Raw genomic sequence first — 14,629 nt, 5'->3', positions numbered from 1 at the left:
CCAAGTACAACTACTCATTATATGATGCTTGTGAATATACTTAATCAGTTTAATTTCAGTTTTCTCATCAATAAATTAGTTATGAAAATAATTCTCTTATAGGTATTATGAGAATTAAACAAGAAAATTAACTATAAATGTTATACCATGTGCCTTATACAAAGACATTTCTTAATAAAACATATCTGTTATTGTTATTTGAATATATTGAGTACATATATCAAATATATATTGAGGAATCACTAAATAAAAATAAGAAGCTAAGTTCTTAATGTTGGCTTTATAAAGCTTCCCCTCTATTTTAAATATGATTGAACAAACACCCGAAATGACTATATATGTATAAATTAAAATAAAAACATGTATAAATTGAGACACATCTGTATTTTTAGAACTATGGAGTTGTAGGATGGTTGAGTTTATCATATGTTACAAAATCCTTGGATTCTTAGAGTAGAAAATGAGACCAGTTTATTTATGAGAATAACGGTTTTTAAATGGCTAACACAAAAATCGCAAAGGTAATTCATGCTGGATATCCTCTATTTACCTCTTCACATCTTTTTTCTGATCTTCTCCACTCTGGTCTATAACCCATTAGACCAACATCATTGTCTGAATTAAGTGAATTAAGTGTTTCTTTTGTTCTGACTTTGGCTTGAGATCAGTCAATAGGAAGCACCACCTGGAGATTAAAAAGAAGCAGAAAAAAAAGATCATATAAAGAATTAAAAATTTGGAGGATTTACAAATCTTGATATTGAAGCATTTTATAAAGCTACTATAATCATGACATGTAAAATTGATATAGAGATAAAGATCAACTTAATAGAGCCCAGAAAATATGTGTAAAATACACACACACATATTTTGTCAATGTATGAAGTTATTTCAACTAGAAGAGTTTTGTTTTTTGTCTGTTTGCTTTAACAAATGGTGCTTGAAAAATTGATTTCTATGAAATGAGATTTTCTATGAAAAACAAATGGACCCCTATTTCACCCTATTAAAGTTAATTTTAGATGGATTTTAGACCTAATGTAAAAGCTGGAATCATAAAGATTCTACTAGAAATCATAGATAAATAGCCTTAAGAACTTGGGGCAGGCAGAAATTTCTTTTTTATTTTTTTAAGTGTGAATGGATATATTTATTCAGAATGAAAATAGAAATAAAATAAATAATAAATTTCAAAATGCAGATAAATATTACAAACATCACAAAATCCAGGAAACACTGTATAGACTCATCATGAATTATCTTCTTGGCATATTTATATAATACTTTTTCCCAAATATTTTCTAAGTGCAAACAGTTTGACTGCAGTCTCAAAGGACAGGTTTTGCAATTTTTCCTATAGGGAAGATGCAAAGATAATTTAGACTTTTCTCTAATATGCTTGATTTAAAAAAAATCTCAATTTTTGACTTTTTAGAAATTTTTTTTCAGCTTCACAAACTGTTATTGGTAATGTCAAATAAAGTTTTAGGATTACTTTTAAATTGAGAAAAAGTTGAGTGAGAAATTGAGTGAGAAAAAAACTCACTCAGTTTTATTTAAGACCTGTAAGACTTTAGAACATTTCAGATTTTCTTGTGTAACACCTAATCTTAAATATTCTTTGAAATGATAGCATGCATTAAATATTTTGTTGTCAAAGTTCTCATTATCTCACATAATATAAGAATTTTGTGAAACAAGATGAAACCAGAGAGGGAGACAAACCATGAGAGACTCTTAATCTCAGGAAACAAACTGAGGGTTGCTGGAGGGGAGGAAGGTGGGAGGGAGGGGGTGGCTGGGTGATGGACATTGGTGAGGGTATGTGCTATGGTGAGTGCTGTGCATTGTGTAAGCCTGATGATTCACAGACCTGTACCCTTGAAACAAATATTATATTTTGAATATATTGTAGAAATTCACTTATGTTATATTTTGTAGAAATGCATAAAATGTATAACTTGATTTAATATTTTGGTGAAAATGCATAAAACACATAATTTGTCACATGGAAGTACTAGTTGTTTATAGTACTGCTTAAGGTTTGGGATCATAAATACAAGAGTTCTTATATATTCTTTATTTTCTAGCTTTATTGAGGTATAGTTGAAAAAACAAGATATTTAAGATGTGCAATGATCTGATATATGTACACATTGTGAAATAATTATTGCAGTCAAGCTAACTAACATGACCATTGCTTCACATATTTACCTTCCTTTTTGGGACTTAGGGAGAACACTTAGGATCTACGCTGTAGCATATTTTAAATATGTAATACAGTATTACTTACTCTAGTCACCATACTGAGGATCCCCAGAACATACTCGTTTCATAACTGAAAGTTCTTTGACCAGTATTCAATTCCCCATACCACCTCACAGCCATTCTGAAAAGGAATTGAAAATTCTTGAAAGGAATGGACTTTTTTCAATTCCATGCGTAAGTGAGATTATACAGTATTTTTCTTTCTGTGCTTAACTATTATACATAACGTACTATCCTCCAAGTCCAATCTGTGTGATTCTAAATGGCAGAATTTCTTTTTTACAGCAGAAAAATATTCAATTGTGTGTATGTGTGTATCACATTTTCTTTATCCGTTCATCCATCAATGGACACTTAAGTATTTTCAATATCTTGGCTATTGTAAATAATACTGCAGTGAATATAAGAGTACAGATATCTCTTAGAAATAGAAATTTTGTGGGGCACCTGGGTGGCTCAGTGGGTTAAGCCACTGCCTTCAGCTTAGGTCATGATCTCAGGGTCCTGGGATCGAGTCCCGCATCGGGCTCTCTGCTCGGCGGGGAGCCTGCTTCCCTCTCTCTCTCTCTGCCTGCCTCTCCATCTACTTGTGATTTCTCTCTGCCAAATAAATAAATAAGTAAATCTTTAAAAAAAAAAAAAAAAAGAAATAGAAATTTTTTTTTCCTTTAGATTCAAGCCCAAATGTGCGATTGGTGTATCATATGGTAGTTCCATTTTTTTGAAGGATTTCTGCAATGCTTTCTATGTTATATTTGCCATAACACTGATAAATATGATTAATCATATTTATCATAGTTTCCAATTTATATTCACATCCACATTGTACAAGGGCTCCCTTTTTCCAACATCCTTACCAACATTTGTCATCTCTCATCTTTTTGATAATGGACATCCTAACAGGTGTGAGGTGATATTTTTTTATTATGATTTGAACGTTTTTTTTTTGTTAAATATTTTGTTAAAGATTTATTGACTGGGGTGCCTGAGTGGCTCAGTGGGTTAAGCCTCTGCCTTCAGCCCAGGTTATGATCTCAGGGTCCTGGGATGGAGCCCCACATCAAGCTCTCTGCTCAGCAGGGTGCCTGCTTCCTCCTCTCTCTCTGCTTGCCTCTCTGCCTACTTGTGATCTCTGTCAAATAAATACATAAAATCTTAAAAAAAAGATTTAATGTATTTATTTGACAGACAGAGATCACAAGTAGGCAGAGAGGCAGGCAGAGACAGACAGTGGGGAAGCAGGTTCCTTCACAGAGCAGAGAGCCCAATGCGGGGCTCGATCCAGGGACCTGGGATGATGGCCTGAGCCGAAGGCAGAGGCTTAACCCACTGAGCCACCCAGGCACCCCTGTGATTTGAACTTTTAAAAAATGTTCAAAGGACTTTAATTTTCATTTCACAAAAGATACAAAATGGTCAATAAATACACATAAAGGTGTTTACACCATTAATCTTTGGGAAAACACAAATTAAACTCACAATGAAAGATCACTTTACACTTTGTAGGATGACTAACATTTAAAAAATTATAATCTAAATCTTGACAAATTTGTGAAGCAATTGAATCTCCTCTTATTCTTCAATGGTGTGAGTATAAAATGATGCAACTGCTTTGAGAACTATTTGAAATTTTCTCAGGAAGTTAAACATAAATATAACCTATGATCCAGCAATTCAACTACTTAGTATTTACCTAAGATAAATGAACATATATGTTTATACAAGGACTTATATAAGAATATTGATAGCAGCTTCAGTGATAATAGCTAAAACTTGAAACAACCCAAATATCCATCAAGTGTTAAATGGATAACAAATTATGATATATTCACAAAACAACACATTCCTCAGGAATAAATGTGAACAAAGTACTAATAATGTCAACAACAAGAATAAATCTCAAAAATATAATACTAGTGAAAGAATCCAGACACAAAAAAAGCATATGCTATTTGACTCTATTTTTATGAAAGCTAAGAACACGCATAACTAACATACAGTTTTAGAATACTTCTTGATCACCTCTCAGTGGTGTTAAAATGACTAGGAACAGCATAAGGTTAGTTTATGGGGTGAAATTATCTCTGACTTTCCTGGAGTTATATTTAGTTACCCAAGTTTATACAATTCTTAAAACTCATAAATCTGGGGGCGCCTGGGTGGCTCAGTGGGTTAAAGCCTCTGCCTTCGGCTCGGGTCATGATCCCAGGGTCCTGGGATGGAGCCCCACGTCGGGCTCTCTGCTCAGTGGGGAGCCTGCTTCCTCCTCTCTCTCTGCCTGCCTCTCTGCCTACTTGTCATCTCTGTCAAATAAATAAAATATATTAAAAAAAATAAAAACTCATAAATCTGGGCATAATATTTTACATAAATCATGGCTCAAAAGTGACAATTTGTTTGAAGAGTTAGGTAAATTTGAGAAAAACAATATGGTGTGCAAATAAAGGAGACAGAAGAGACTTGAGAGCAGGAAACCATGGACAAGGTCTAACATTTGTGTTAAAGGGAGGAAAGACACATGGAGAAAGGAATGAAAGAGAGAATGAGATAAACCATCAATATGATTAAAAGTGCCCACCAAATTAAAAAGAAAAACTGGAAAGACAGCGAAATCTTGTCATTATGTACAAAAAATTATAATTAGAAAAATAAAGTAAATGGTAAATAATGAATAGGATCTAACTAGCAGATTTAGAAATCTGAAACAAGGGTAATATGAGAAAGCTTATATAGTGTACAGAGAGGTATAATGAAGTAGCCACTTTTCTGACCAATTCTAGCTCTAAGATTAACATTATTCTAACTTTGAACTCTGTGCTGAGAGAAGAATCTTTCAATTCTGACAGAGAGAAAGAGAGGGGGAATAATTTTCTTTACTTTTAACATTTTTCATGTTGTGAATACTCAACTATATTTTTTAGAGTTTATAATTATTTTAAGAAAAAATATTTTGACTTTTTCCTGCCAGTCCTCACCACAATAAGTCACTATATGGTTATTTATGCTAGATTGGATATGTTAATTTATTCATTTGCATCATTTATGATACTCTTCCCAGAAAGAGGAAAACATTGCAAAAATGTTTTACATTTGATTAAACATACCTTGTATAATTTAATAGCAATCTTTAAACTTATTCCTCACTGGCTATTATTTTCTAGCAGTTTTGCTGCCCTTGACCTCTTATATGTAAAAAGAGCAAAAAGATCTTCAGCAGCTGGTAAGGAAGACAGCTTTATATTATTGTCATAATGTGTGCATGGGTCAATTGTCAGGTATTAAAAAAAAGTTTTAAGATAAAAGATTTTTCTGCACTCAAACAGTATCATTTTTTTAGTTTGGTTTTTCTTTTCATTATTTAGATTTCACCTTGCCTGTCACTGTATCTCTATAATGACTCAACAGAAGTCAAAGCTATTCACATTTACACATATATACTCTTTGAACTACGTAACTCTTTGTATTAGGAATTATTTTTGCACTACTTGTGACATTTCTTAAATCACACCTTAAAAATACTCCTTGATTCCTGTATTTATTTTTCCTGCCTAAAAAAAATTAGTTTCTTTTATCTGACATTCTCTTCAACAAATTCAGTATTAATAATGATCTGTCTTCTAATACCTTAACCCTACAGATCCTTAATCTCCTCAAAATCAGTGACTATCTTTCCTAAGAGTTGCTTTTGTGTGTACTTGGTCCTATCTTCCTCAGGAAGATAAAATACATTTTTTCTCTCTTTCCATTGCATCTTGTATAATACAATGGAAATCATTATACTAAGTTGCAATGAATTATGTTAGTTTTCCCTGTTAAATATGCAACAATTGGAAATATTTAATTCACAAAAATGTGTATTCTTTTTTAAATTTTTTATTTTTTAAATTTATTTTCAGTGTTCCAGAATTCATTCTTTATGTACCACACCCAGTGCTCCATGCAATACGTCCCTCCATAATACCCACAACCGGGCTTACCCAACCCCGCACCCCTTTCTCCTCCAAAACCCTGTCTGTTTCGGAGTCCATAGTCTCTCATGGTTCATCTCCCCCTCCAACTTCGCCCAACTCTCTTCTCTTCTCCATCTCCACATGTCCTCCATGTTATTTGTTATGCTCCACAAATAGGTGAAACCCTATGATAATTGACTTTCTCTGCTTGACTTATTTCACTCCGCATAATCTCTTCCAGTTCCTTCCATGTTGTTACAAAAGTTGGGTATTCATCCTTTCTGATGGAGGCATAATACTCCATAGTGTATATGGACCACATCTTCCTTATCCATTTGTCCATTGAAGGGCATCTTGGTTCTTTCCACAGTTTGGCGACCGTGGCCATTGCTGCTATAAACATTGGGGTACAGATGGCCCTTCTTTTCACTACATCTGTATCTTTGGGGTAAATACCCAGAAGTGCAATTGCAGGATCATAGGGAAGCTCTATTTTTAATTTCCTAAGGAATCTCCACACTGTTCTCCAAAGTGGCTGTACCAACTTGCATTTCCACCAACAGTGGAAGAGGGTTCCCCTTTCTCCACATCCCCTCCAACACATATTGTTTCCTGTCTTGCTAATTTTGTCCATTCTAACTGGTGTAAGGTGGTATATCAATATGGTTTTGATTTGAATCTCCCTGATGGCTAGTGACGATGAACATTTTTTCATGTGTCTGATAGCCATTTGTATGTCTTCATCGGAGAAGTGTCTGTTCATATCTTCTGCTCATTTTTTGATACGATTATCTGTTTTGTGTGTGTTGAGTTTGAGGAGTTCTTTATAGATCCTTTTATATCCTATATATCAATCTTTTGTTTGTACTGTCATTTGCAAATATGTTCTCCCATTCCGTGGGTTGCCTCTTTGTTTTCTTGACTGTTTCCTTTGCTGTGCAGAAGCTTTTGATTTTGATGAAGTCCCAAAAGTTTATTTTTGCTTTTGTTTTCTTTGCCTTTGGAGACATATCTTGAAAGAAGTTGCTGTGGCTGATATCGAGGAGGTTACTGCCTATGTTTTCCTCTAGGATTCTGATGGATTCTTGTCTCACGTTGAGGTCTTATCCATTTCGAGTTTATCTTTGTCTATGATGTAAGAGAATGGTCGAGTTTCATTCTTCTACATATAGCTGTCCAGTTTTCCCAGCACCATTTATTGAAGAGACTGTCTTTTTTCCCCGCTGTATATTTTTTCCTGTTTTGTCGAAGATTATTTGACCGTAGAGTTGAGGGTCCATATCTGGGCTCTCTACTCTGTTCCACTGGTCTCTGTGTCTGTTTTTATGCCAGTACCATGCTGTCTTGGTGATCACAGCTTTGTAATAAAGCATGAAATCAGGTAACGTGATGCTGCCAGTTTTATTTTTGTTTTTCAACATTTCCTTAGCAATTTGGGGTCTCTTCTAATTCCATACACATTTTTGGATTATTTGCTCCAGCTCTTTGAAAAATACCAGTGGGATTTTGATCGGAATGGCATTAAAAGTATAGATTGCTCTAGGCAGTATAGACATTTTAACAATGTTTATTCTTCCGATCCAAGAGCATGGAATGGTCTTCCATTTTTTTGTGTCTTCTTCAATTTCTTTCATGAGTGTTCTGTAGTTCCTCAAGTACAGATCCTTTATGCTTTGGTTAGGTTTATTCCCAGATATCTTATGGTTCTTGGTGCTATAGTAAATGGAATAAATTCTCTAATTTCCCTTTCTGTATTTTCATTGTTAGTGTATAAGAAAGCCACTGATTTCTGTACATTGACCTTGTATCCTGCCACATTACTGAGTTGCTGTATGAGTTCTAGTAGTTTGGGGGTGGAGTCTTTTGGGTTTTCCATATAAAGAATCATGTCATCTGCGAAGAGAGAGAGTTTGACTTCTTCATTGCCAATTTGGACAATTTCTCTTTGTTGTCTGATAGCTGTTGCTAGGACTTCTAATACTATGTTGAACAGTGGTGAGAGTGGGCATGCTTGTTGTGTTCCTGATCTCAATGGGAAGGCTGCAAGCTTTTTCTCATTGAGGATGTTTGCTGTGGATCTTTCATAAATAGATTTTATGAAGTTCAGGAATGTTCCCTCTATTCCTATACTTTGAAGCGTTTTAATCAGGAACAGATGCTGGATTTTATCAAGTGCTTTTTCTGCATCAATTGAGAGGACCATGTGGTTCTTCTCTCTTCTCTTATTGATTTGTTCTATCACATTGATTGATTTGCGAATATTGAACCATCCTTGTAACCCAGGGATGAATCCCACCTGGTCATGGTGGATAATCTTTTTAATGTCCTGTTTGCTAGGATCTTGTTGAGAATCTTAGCATCCGTATTCATCAGTGATATTGGTCTGAAATTCTCCTTTTTGGTAGGGTCTTTGCCTGGTTTGGCGATCAGGGTAATACTGGCTTCATAAAAAGAGTCTGGAAGTTTTCCTTCTGCTTTAATTTTTTGAAACAGCTTCAGGAGAATAGGTGTTATTTCTTCTTTGAAAATTTGGTAGAATTCCCCAGGGAATCCGTCAGGTCCTGGACTCTTGTTTTTTAGGAGGTTTCTGATCACTACTTCAATCTCATTATTCGATATCGGTCTATTCAGGTTGTCAATTTCTTCCTGGCTCAATTTTGGGAGTCTATCATTTTCCAGGAAGGCATCCATTTCATATAGGTTCCTTAGCTTATTGGCATATAACTGTTGATAATAATTTCTGATGATTGTTTCTATTTACTTGGTGTTACTTGTGTCATTCATAATTGGACACCTATCTTATACCATATACAAAAACTAACTTGAAATGGATTAAGGGCTTAAATGTAAGACTTGAAACTATAAAATTCCTAGAACACATTCTAGGGGAAAAGCTTTTTGAGATATGTCTTGGCAATGACTTTTTGGACATGACATCTAAAGCACAAGCAACAAAAGCAAAAGTCAACAAGTGGAACTACATCAAACTATCAAACTAAAAACTCCTGCTCAGCAAAATAAACAATCAACAAAATGAAAGGCAATACATGGAATGGGAGAAACTATTTGCAAGTCATATATCTGATAGGAGGTTGATATCTAAAACATATTAAATAACTCATACAACTTAATAGCAAAACAAAAACAAAACAAAAACTAAAAATACCCAGTCCAATTCAAAATGGGCAGAGGATTTTAATACACATTTTTTTCAAGACCTACAAAGCCAACAAATACATGAAAAGATGGTCAATATCCCTAATTCATCTGCTCAATATCTTTCAGCAACCCTAATCATCACAACAAACTACCACTTTATTCCTGTTAGGATGGATATTATAAAAAAGACAAGAGATAATAAATACTTGTGAGGATATGGAAAAAAAGAAATGTTGGTGGACTATTGATGGGAATGTAAGTTGGTACAGCCACTATAGAAAACAGTATGAAAATTCCTCAAAAAGTAAAAATAGAACTATCATATGATTCAGCAAACCTACCTCTAGGTGTATATCTGAAGGACATAAAATCACTGTCTTGGAGAGATACCTACATTTGTTTATTCATTGCAGTACTAGATAGGAAAACTATGTGTCCACTGAGAGATGGTTAAAGAAAATGTGATATATATTACATGAATAGACTAGGAGGGCATTATGCTAGGTGAAAAAAGCCATACAGAGAAAGATAAATATTTCATGGTATTGCTAATACATGGAATCTAAAGGAAAAAAAAAGCTGATTACAATAGAAATGAGGTAGGGTGGGGTGTAGGGTAATTGGGAAGATATTGCTCAAAGGGTACAAACTTTCAGTTATAAGATAAATAAGTTCTGAAAATCGAATGTGCAGCATAGTGACTATAGTTAACAATACTGTATTGTATATTTGGAAGTGGCTATAAGAATAGCTTTCATATTTTCACCATTCCACCAATAAAATGGTAATTATATGAGGTAAAGGATGTGTTAATTTATTGCAATGTGATAAAAATTTTACAATATATGCATACATGTATGAAATCATTACATTGTATACCTTGAATTTATATAGTGTTATATGTCAATTAAATCTCAGTAATTAGGAAAAATGAATATATAGTGTGATACAAAAATATCCAGGAACCAATATGGTAAATAAACTTCACTATGTCGGACATCCTATTTAAAAAAATGTATCTTGTCCAGCATCTAATAAAAGATGATCAGCCAGGCAAAATAGCAGAAAAATATAACCCATAGTAAGTGAAAGAATTAGTCAAAACAAAACCACATCTAGCAGAGTTATAACAATTATCAAATCAGGATATTTAAGCAGTTATTATAGCTTTATTCCCTATGTTCAAGAACATATTGGAAAGATTGAACCTGTTAAGTAGAGACATGGAGGAGATAACAGAGATTAAATTGAACTTCTCAAAATGAAAGCCACAATGCCTGAAGATAAAAATAAAGTATAGGATCAATGGCTGATTAGACACTGCAGAAGAAAAATTAAGTGAACTTGAAGAAGTAATTGAAACTATCCAAAACAAAACCAAAAAAAAGAAAAGAGCATTTAAGAAATGAATGGAGCATTAGTGAATTGCAGAACAACTCCAAACTGATGAGGGAGCATGAGGCTGGCTGAAGACAAAGCAAAGGCTGGCGCCTTGCACCCCCTCTCCACCTGCTCCCCTCCGTAATATGTGTAGCATTCCTCAGGCACCCCTGACTGCCATAAAATGATAAATAGTTAACTTGCAGGGATCACAATCCTGCAGAACAGAAATCTCCCTTGCTCTACAGATATCCTAGAGATCTACAAACAGGGAGGTTACCTTATCAATAGCACAAATTTCCAGAGGCAAATAACTCTCAGTTCCTGAAGTCCTAATGTCTCCCTCCCCACCATAAACTGGAGGAGGCTGAGGTAGAAGGGAATGTAAATGATAGCAGGGTCATAATGAAAGACCCCTCCCCTAGAAGATAGATAGGATAACTAACCGCTTGTTTTCTTTTCTGTGAACCGCTGGCTTTTAGGCGTAAATTAGGTTATTAATTGCTTATTAATTGCTCTTTTGCCCTTCTGTAACTGCTTGGCTTATAGAAATAATAGAAGACGCCATGATGGCATTCCTACCTTCCCCCTTTTTGTTCCCCCTCCCTGCCTCTCTCCCGCGCGCGGGCCCTCAGAACCAATCAGCTTGTTCCCCCTTCCCGCCTCTCTCTTCGCGCGCCGGTCCCCAAAGCCAATCAGCAAACTCCACTAAGGCCTTTTTCAAAAGTTCTAACTGTCAACCAATCAGTTGGGCCCCACCCAAAACTTGTTTGTACCTGTCTATAAAAACCCGGCACCACCCCAGGCACCACCCCAGCCGGGTGTGCTCAGCTAGCAGGAGCTGCTGACCACCCGCAGGCGCGCGCTGACCACCCGCAGGCGCGCGCTGACCACCCGCAGGCGCCTGCGTAACAATAAAGAACCTCTTGCTGATTGCATCCAGTGGCAGTGTTGGATTCTTGGGTAAGGGGATCCGCGGGGGTCTTTCAATAACACCCCACCAAGAATCTCTGAACTATCTTTATGCTAATGGCTGACCTAAAGACAACATTGATCAAGCCACAAGGGCAAGGCCCCCTCCCCCAACTAGTAGACCCTCTTTAACATTTGAACACTCCTTTGAATCCTCCCTTCCCCTCACCTTCCCCCAACCACAAGGTTTATAACCTGCCATCACTCACAGCCCGGGGAAGCAGCTCTTCCTGCCCATGGGTCCTTTCCCTGTGCTTTAAAAAACCACCATTTTGCACCAAAGATGTCTCAAGAATTCTTTCTTGGTCATCGGCTCTGGACCTCAGCCCACCGAACCTCACCTAGGTTCTAGAACTTCATCAAAACCACTTATTAAATGTATAAGGAAAGTTGGGGGAGAGGTACAAGATAAATCTCTGAAGAAATGACCAAACTTTTTTCAAATTTAAATAAAAATGAAAAACTCATCGATATAGGAATCTCAACAAATGGCAACACAAGCAATATGAAGAAAACTATACCAAAGTATATAAAAACCAAACCAGTGATTAAAAAAAAAGAAGAAATTATTTTACATTGTCAGAGAAAAATAACACACTACATATAAGGGAACATAGATAAGTAAGAAAGCAGATTTCTTGTTGGAAACAATGCAAGCTAGAAAACAAGGGAGAAATGTTTTTAAATTACTAAAATAAATATACTTTTAATCTATAATCAATGAAAATACCTTTAGATAATGAAGGAATAGCAGTAATTTTTTCAGATGTACAAAAACTAAAGTTCTCCACCACCAGAAGAAACATACTACAAGTACTAAGGGAAGTCTTCAGAAAAAAAGGAAATAATACTAGGTGGAAATCTGAATCTACACAAAGAAATGACAAGCACCTTTTGAAAGTGGCAACAATGTGGATAAATATATAAGTACTTCAAAATTTTGTATAAATCTCTTTAAAATACAATTGCTTTTGGGCGCCTGGTGGCTCAGTGGGTTAAGCCGCTGCCTTCGGCTCAGGTCATGATCTCAGGGTCCTGGGATCGAGTCCCGCATCGGGCTCTCTGCTCGGCAGGGAGCCTGCTTCCCTCTCTCTCTCTCTCTCTGCCTGCCTCTCCGACTACTTGTGATTTCTCTCTGTCAAATAAATAAATTTTAAAAAATTGCTTTTTAAAATTTTTTTTAAGGAGGCTCCATACTCACGGTGAAGCCCAATGTGGGGCTTGAACTCATGACCCTGAGATTGAGACCTGAGCTGATATCAAGAATTGGACTCTTAACTGACTGAGTCACCCAGGTGCCCTGAAAACAAAATCATAATATTGTGAGTGGTTTATAATGTATGTACAACTAAAACACTTAGTAACAGAGTAAGGATTACGAGGGAAGAAAGTGATACACTATTCTAAGATTTTACTACTACACATTAAGTGGTTTGACAACATTTGAGAACACACTATGATTGGTTAAATCTACATATTGTACATCTTAAAACAGCTACTAACATTAAAAAAAATGAAAGAATTATAGGTAATAATTTAACAAAGGAGATAAGAATCATAAGAGCATGCAATTAATCTATAATAGGACAGAAAATAAAAATGTGGGGGGACAAAGAGCAGATGGCATAAACAGAAAACAAATAGTAAATGATAGATTAAAACCTAACAGCATCAATCAAAAATGTTTAAAGAAAGTGGTCTAAATATTTCAAATTAGAGAGATTATCAGATTGAATATAAAACAATTCACCACTGAAGTTTGCCAACAAGAAACACTCTTATATATAAGAAAAATAGGTTACAATTTAAAAGATGGATAAGAGATGCTCCATGCTAATATTAATTTAAAAAGGCCCAGAGTGGTTACATTACTATCAATTTAATATTTCAAAGCGAGAAATAGCAAGGGTAAATAAGGTAATTTCATGATAAAGAGTTACATTCTTTAAGAGGATTTAACAGTCCTGAATGCTTACACTCTTAGTAACAGAGCTTCAAAGCACACAAGGCAAAAACTGATAGAACTGCAAAGAAAAATAAATCTGCAATTACAATACTTCAAAAACCCTCTCACAATAATTAAGATTAAAATGATTACACAGAAAATCAGTAAGAATAGTGATTTGAGCATTCTTATGAACCATTTGACCTATTAGCACTTATAGAAAATCCCACATAAATATAAAAGAATGTTCTTTTCAAATGCAAATGTAATTTTTATAAAAAATAAACCATATTCTGAGCAACAGAACAGATATCAACATATATGAAGGACTAGAGTTATATAAAGCATGTTCTCTGACTGTCTGGAATGGCTAGCAATCCCTGAACCCAGGGTTGAAAGATTACTACAAACCTCGCTGTGAAAGATTGGAAAAGGCAAGGCAGTCTCAGAGACAGAAACTCTTGCTCTTCTTTGCACCGGATTTCATCAGTCCTTCAGGATAATCACAAATCCTTATCACCGTTTCTCAAGCACTGAAAGGTGCATCAAGGGGTCTTATGGAAACTGGGAGGATCTGTTTACTGGAAAGATATGCTAATCTCTGTGTTTTACTAAGCATAGCCTAAGGGACAAGGCATACATCTCTTAGATTTACAGGGGGGCCGTTTGGGCTAAGAAAGCTTTGGGAAGGGGATCCTGGGTGGCTCAGTGGGTTAAAGCCTCCGCCTTCCGCTTGGGTCATGATCTCGGGGATCCTGGGATGGAGCCCAAATCAGGTTCTTTGCTCAGCAGGGAGCCTGCTTCCCCTTTTCTCTCTCTGCCTATTTGTGATCTCTGTCTGTCAAATAAATAAATAAAATTCTAAAAAAAAAAAAAAGCTTTGGGAAGGCAACTCCCTTGGACATTCCAGTGGCAGAGTGGTCCCGAAAGCCACAGGCCACAGGCCTCTGCATTC

At 35.6% G+C, this 14,629-nt stretch overlaps 1 long non-coding RNA gene across 1 annotated transcript; it reads right to left on the bottom strand.

The window, feature by feature from the left end:
• Window positions 1-520: 520 nt before the first annotated feature.
• LOC101677308 lies at window positions 521-14,191 on the bottom strand. The gene is made up of 3 exons (XR_001180141.2): window positions 14,086-14,191; window positions 2,294-2,389; window positions 521-685 (listed from the first exon to the last, which is right to left on the bottom strand). It is a non-coding gene; the product is annotated as an uncharacterized LOC101677308 (long non-coding RNA).
• Window positions 14,192-14,629: the final 438 nt, after the last annotated feature.

Source organism: Mustela putorius, unplaced genomic scaffold, assembly GCF_011764305.1.
Source record: "Mustela putorius furo isolate JIRA1106 unplaced genomic scaffold, ASM1176430v1.1 tig00003834_pilon_pilon_pilon, whole genome shotgun sequence".
Lineage (NCBI taxonomy): Eukaryota > Metazoa > Chordata > Mammalia > Carnivora > Mustelidae > Mustela > Mustela putorius.
The sequence above is the reverse complement of the archived record's forward strand: the minus strand, read 5'-3'. Positions and strand labels throughout refer to the sequence as shown.